Source organism: Macaca nemestrina, chromosome 15, assembly GCF_043159975.1.
Source record: "Macaca nemestrina isolate mMacNem1 chromosome 15, mMacNem.hap1, whole genome shotgun sequence".
Taxonomy (NCBI): domain Eukaryota; kingdom Metazoa; phylum Chordata; class Mammalia; order Primates; family Cercopithecidae; genus Macaca; species Macaca nemestrina.
In genome coordinates, this window is record NC_092139.1 from 62102962 (window position 1) to 62108934 (window position 5973).

Genomic DNA, 5973 nt, shown 5'->3' on the forward strand with positions numbered 1-5973 from the left:
TATTAGGGTGCATGTATTCCTTTGGTATACTGATTTCTTTTTTTTTTTCTTGAGAAGGAGTCTTGCTCTGTCACTCAGGCTGGAGTGCAGTGGCACGATCTTGGCTCACTGCAACCTCAGCCTCCCAGGTTCAAATGATTTTCCTGCCTCAGCCTCCCAAGTAGCTGGGATTACAGGTGTGCGTCACCACATCTGGCTAATTTTTGTATTTTTAGTAGAGACAGGGTTTCACCATGTTGGCCAGGCTGGTCTCGAACTCTTGACCTCAAGTGTTCCACCAGCCTCAGCCTCCCAAAGTGCTGGGATTATAGGCATAAGCCACCATACCCCGCCTGATTTCCTTTCCTTTGAATAGATACCAAGTTGTAAGATTGCTTCATTGTATGGCAGTTCGATTTGTAGTTTTAAAAAGAACCTCCGTATCATTTTCCATAATGGCTGTACTAATTTATCTTGCCTTTTTTTTTTTGTCACTTTATTGAATTTGTTTATTCTAAGTTTTTTGGTGAAGTCTTTAGAATGTTCTATATTTAAGATCATCTTGTCTGTAAAGAGGTATAATTTGCCTTTCTGTTTTCCAATTTGGATGCCTATTTCTTTATCTTGCTTGATTCTAAGACTTCCACTACTATGTTAATAAGAGAGGTGAAAGTAAGCATTTGATTCATGTTTCAGTTCTTAGAGGAAAGACTTTCAGCTTTCCCCTATTCATTATGATGTTAGTTGTGGGTTTGTAATATGTGGCCTATATTATGTTGAGGTATGTTTTTTCTATGCCTAATTTGTTGACAGTTTTTATCAGGACAGAATGTTAACTTATATCAAATGCTTTTCCTGCATCTATTGAGAAGATCACAGTTTTTGTCTTTCAATCTGTTGATGTGATATATCACATTTATTGATTTGCATATGTTCAACCTCTTTTGCATCCCTGAGGTAGAGCCCATTGATCATGGTATCTTTTTGATGTGTTGCTAGGTTCAGTTTGCTAGTACTCTTGAAGATTTTTACTGTATGTTCGTAAGGGACTTTTTGGCTGTTGTTTCCTTGGTATCAGAGTAATGCTGGTCTCATAGATTAAGTTTGAAATAATTTCTGCCTCTTCATGTTTTTGGAATAATTTGAGAATTAATGTTAGTTGTTCTTTTGAAGTTGAATGTAGCAGCAATGCCATCTGGTCCTAGATTTTTCACTCTTGGGAGACTTTTTATTATGGATTCAATCTCGTTACTTATTATTAGTCTGTTCAGGTTTTTGTATGCCTTTTTTTTTTCAAGATTGAAAAATTTCTATTTATTTAAAAAAACTTCTGAATTAAATAGGGAAATGGCAATAACTGGTATATACATTAATTCAAAATATTTTCACTGAGCACTAAATAGTTCACTGAGAATAGTTTCCAATCTTTTCACTAAAAACCCCTTTTAAAGAATGCCTAAAACTGGCCAGGCGCGATGGCTCAGGCCTGTAATCCCAACACTTTGGGAGGCTGAGATGGGCAGATCACGGTCAGGAGTTTGAGACCAGCCTGGCCAACACAGTGAAACCCCATCTCTACTAAAAAATAGAAAAAAAAAAATTAGCTGGGCATAGTGGCAGGCACCTGTAATCCCAGATACTCAGGAGGTTGAGGCAGAATTGCTTGAACCTGGGAGGCTGAGATTGCAATGAGCCGAGATGGCATCATTGCACTCCAGCCCTGGCAACCGTGTGAGACTCTGTCTCAAAAAAAAATAATAATAAAATAAAGAAAGGCTGAGTGCGTTGGCTCATGCCTGTAATCCCAGCACTTTGGGAGGCCAAGTTGGGTGGATCACAAGGTCAGGATTTCAAGATCAGCCTGGCCAAGATGGTGAAACCCCGTCTCTACTGAAAATACAAAAAATTAGCCAGGCGTGGTGGCACGTGCCTGTCATCCCAGCTACTCTGGAGGCTGAGGCAGATAATTGCTTAAACCTGGAGGGACGGAGGTTGCAATGAGCCAAGATCGCGCCATCGCACTCCAGCCTGGGCAACAGAGTGAGACTCCATCTCAGAAAAAAAAAAAAAAAAAAAAGCCTAAAACTTAGTTTATTTAGGTCTTTAATCAAGAAATCTAAAGCTGCTAATCAGATTTTTGAATCACCATTAGATGACTAGGCTAACAACCTTGAGGTAATATAATGTGGGTTTTAAAAGCTTTGTTTAAACTATACATTCTAACAGACGGGATTCATTGGTCTCAGGCAATTAATCACAGGTTCAATGCCAGATACTGTATATACACAGACAAAACAGAGTAATAGCTATCATTTATAAGGATAAATAACATATGGTCCTGGTATATTCAAAGGGAATAATGTCTAATATTTATGGGTGTACAATTAGTGATGGGCAGGGAGACAGATACAAATGACTAACCCACAAGGGAGAACCTAAAAAGGACGATAGAAGAGATAAAAGTCCTGTGCCCTAGGGATGCAGCAGAAAAGGTGCTGGGAGGCTTTAGGGACCAGGTGGCATCTAGGTCAGATCAAGAGATGAATGGATGTCAGTGTGTGTGGGAGGGACCTTCAAGGCTGGAGAAAACAAAGTGAGCCAAACACTGAGCCACAGGAGTACTCCCTGCTCAGATGACAGTGAAGCATTTGTTCTGAGTAAAAAGATGTAATCTAATAAAAGACTGCATAAAACACTGGAAAACCTCACGCAATGAGAGCCTGAAACAATGTTTGTATTTCTTAACAGCAATTCAACAGAGTATCTGAGGTGGCCTGTGGAACGAACGAGAGAGCAAAATATCTTCCCAAAGACAGAGGCGCCGCATGCTCTTGGTGGAGGTTAAGTAGCCAAGGATCGCACCCGCAAGCCCACCTCCACCCTGAGACCCAAGTCCCTTGGAATCAACTCCACAGCAAAAATCTTCTTAATGGAAAATCTCTCTCTTCCCAAAATGTAAAATAAAAACAATATAAGCAAACAAAACTGAAAACAAAAAAAGATAATCAGAGCAAGCTTTAGCCTCTCATACTTCACCTATGCCCCAACTGTCATGTTACTGAGAACAGGGTCTGCCCCATTACTTAAATGGATTCCTTATTGCAGAACATGACAAAATTTAGCATATCACTGATCCTACTATGTCCCTCCCTATAAAAAAAAAAAAAAAGTAAACCAACACCACACAAAATATAACCTTACCCTGAATAAAAGTCAGCCTCAACCTAAGGATCCTACCGTAATGTGACTACCCTAACCCAGGAAACCTTAATCCTATTCTGACCTATTCACACAAAAAATCCCCATTCTAAGAGCTTTGGACGCATTACAAACATGGTTGCATTAGATTCCTCTTCTGAAGTATTCTGAAGTCTTGAAACAGCAAATTTACATATTTTTCTATACTACCACTGAAGGGTAATTATCATAAAAGGCCTACAACCAAAATCCTAATCCCCTGATTCTCAGGCTATTGCAATTTTTTTTCCCTCAGATCAAATAATAGGAAATACACACAAAAAAATGAAAAGTCATACAAACATAAAAACACAGAATCTATAAGTGTCACCACACTGACAGTCTTAACTGTGCTAAAGAGAAAAAGAATTTGGTTTACTCAAGCTCTGGGCATTGTGTAAAGTACTTAAGACATTAACAGCTTATAAAAATAGTGAAAAAAATTTAGGTGGGAGCATAAAACTAACTCCTTCATTCAAAATCCCAAGTTCACGAGAAGGGATTTGTGGCTAACTGTCTGCACAGGGCGGCCTCAGACACCAGCCCAATCTTGGGCTGATGGCCTTGACCTTTGTGCTCAGGTCAGCTTCTGGGGTGCAGGGATGTTGGCAGATGCCTGCTTGAGGTACACGGAGGAGCCCTGAGGGCTGCTGGCTGGTGTTCTGTGCTGCACATTTGATGCCCTTCAGCCCCTGTTGCCAATGCCTCAGCTTTGTCAAGTGCTTCTGGACAGTGTGTGTTTCTGTTGTAATTCATTCCTTAGTTCTGAGATACCCTCTTTGGTAACTTGCTCTGGTGTCTGGACAAATAATTGCAATCGTTTTCTGTAGGAAAACATTCTGCCTGTGTTGCAATATCCAGAAACTCCTAGATATACTGATCAACACCAGTTTAAATGTTTTCCTGATCAATGCCATTGACATAGTCCTCACTCACCAGAGAAGCTAAGCAAGCCTTGAAAGATGACTCCAACTCATTCACCCGGTACTGTTAGAAGGTCTCAGAGTATCTGGTGCTGCCTGAAGAAGTGAAGCCTGGCCCCGGAGCTCCAGTGTGGGTGGTGGGATCCTGGTAGCTGCTAAGAGAACATATCACCTAGTGGAGCCACCATGTCTTGAATAGCCTGTATTTCTTTATGATTCAATCTTGTTATATAAAATGCATCTAGGAATTTATTCGTTTCCTCTAGGTTTTCCACTTTGTTAGTGTGTAGTTGCTTATAAGAGTCTCTAATGATCCTTTGCATTTTTGTGGAATCAGTTGTAATGTTTTCTTTTTCATTTCTAATTTTATTTATTTGAGCTTCCTCTTTGTATTGTTGGTTAGTCTGGCTACTGGTTTATTGATTTTATCTTAAAAAAAAATAAAACAAACAAACAAAAAAAACACACAACTTTCCCTGTGATTGTTTCCTTGTAGATTTTGTCTCTATTTTGTTTTATTCTGCTCTGATCTTTATTCTGTCTTCCTTTTACTAATTTGGGGTTTGGTTTTTCTTTCCTTGAGGTGTCTCATTAGGTTATTTGAAGTCTTTCTGCTTTTTGACTCTAGTTATTAATTGTTAAAATTTCCCTCATGGCAATGCTTTTGTTGTATCCCATAGGTTTTGAGATGTGTGTTTCCAACATTTTTTACTTGAAGAAATGTTTTTATTTCCTTCTTAATTTCTTCATTGACCATCATTCAGGAATAAGTTAATTTCCATGTATTTGTAGTTTCTAAAGTTCCTCTTGTTATTGATACATAGTTTTATTCCATTGTTGTCTGAGAAGATACTAGATGTGATTTAAATTTTTTTTTTTTTTTTTGAGATGGAGTCTCGCTCTATTGCCCACACTGGAGTGCAGTGGCGGATCTTGGCTCACTGCAAGCTCCACCTCATGGGTTCATGCCATTCTCCTGCCTCAGTCTCCTGAGTAGCTGGGACTACAGGTGCCCGCCACCACGCCCAGCTAATTTTTTGTATTTTTACTAGAGACGGGGTTTCACCATATTAGCCAGGACGGTCTTGAACTCCTGACCTTGTGATCTGCCCGCCTCAGCGTCCCAAAGTTCTGGGATTACAGGCCTCAATTTTTAAAAATTTGTTGAGGCCAGGCTTGGTGGCTCATGCCTGTAATCCTGGTGTTTTGGGAATCTGAAGCTCCTCAAGTGGGAGGATTCTTTGAGGCCCAGAGTTTGAGACAAGACTGGGCAACATAGTGAGACACTGTCTCTACAAAACGTTGAAAATTAACTAGGCATTGTGGTGTGCACCTATAGTCCTTATTACTTGGGAGGCTGAAGAGGGGATCATTTGAGCTCAAGAGTTCAAGGCTGCAGTGAGCTATGATAACAGCACTGCACTCCTGCCTGGATGACAGAGCGAGACCCTGTCTTTAAAAAAAAAAAAAAAAAGTTGAGACTTGTTTTGTGGCCTAATGTATTAGGTTTACCCTGGAGAATGTTCCATGTGATGATGAGAAGAATGTGTGTTCTATAGCTGTTGGATAAAAGATTCTGAAATATCTGTTAGGTCCATTTGGTCTAAAGTGCAGTTTAAATCCAATGTTTGTTGATTTTTCTGTTTAGATGATCCAATGCTGACAGTGGAGTGAAGTTCTCAATAGTTATTGTCTTGGAATCTTTATTTTTTATAGTATTTGCTTTATGTATCTGAGTGCTCTGTTGTTGGATACATATATATTTAGAGTTGTTATCTACTCTTACACTCCGATAGCATTTTTGCTATGAAGTGAATCTCCTGGGTTGGATGTT

General features: G+C 39.5%; 1 pseudogene; it reads right to left on the reverse strand.

Annotated features, from left to right (window-relative positions):
* Positions 1-2004: 2004 nt before the first annotated feature.
* LOC139358560 (mediator of RNA polymerase II transcription subunit 28 pseudogene) lies at positions 2005-4888 on the reverse strand (annotated as a pseudogene).
* Between the last annotated feature and the right edge of the window lie 1085 nt (positions 4889-5973).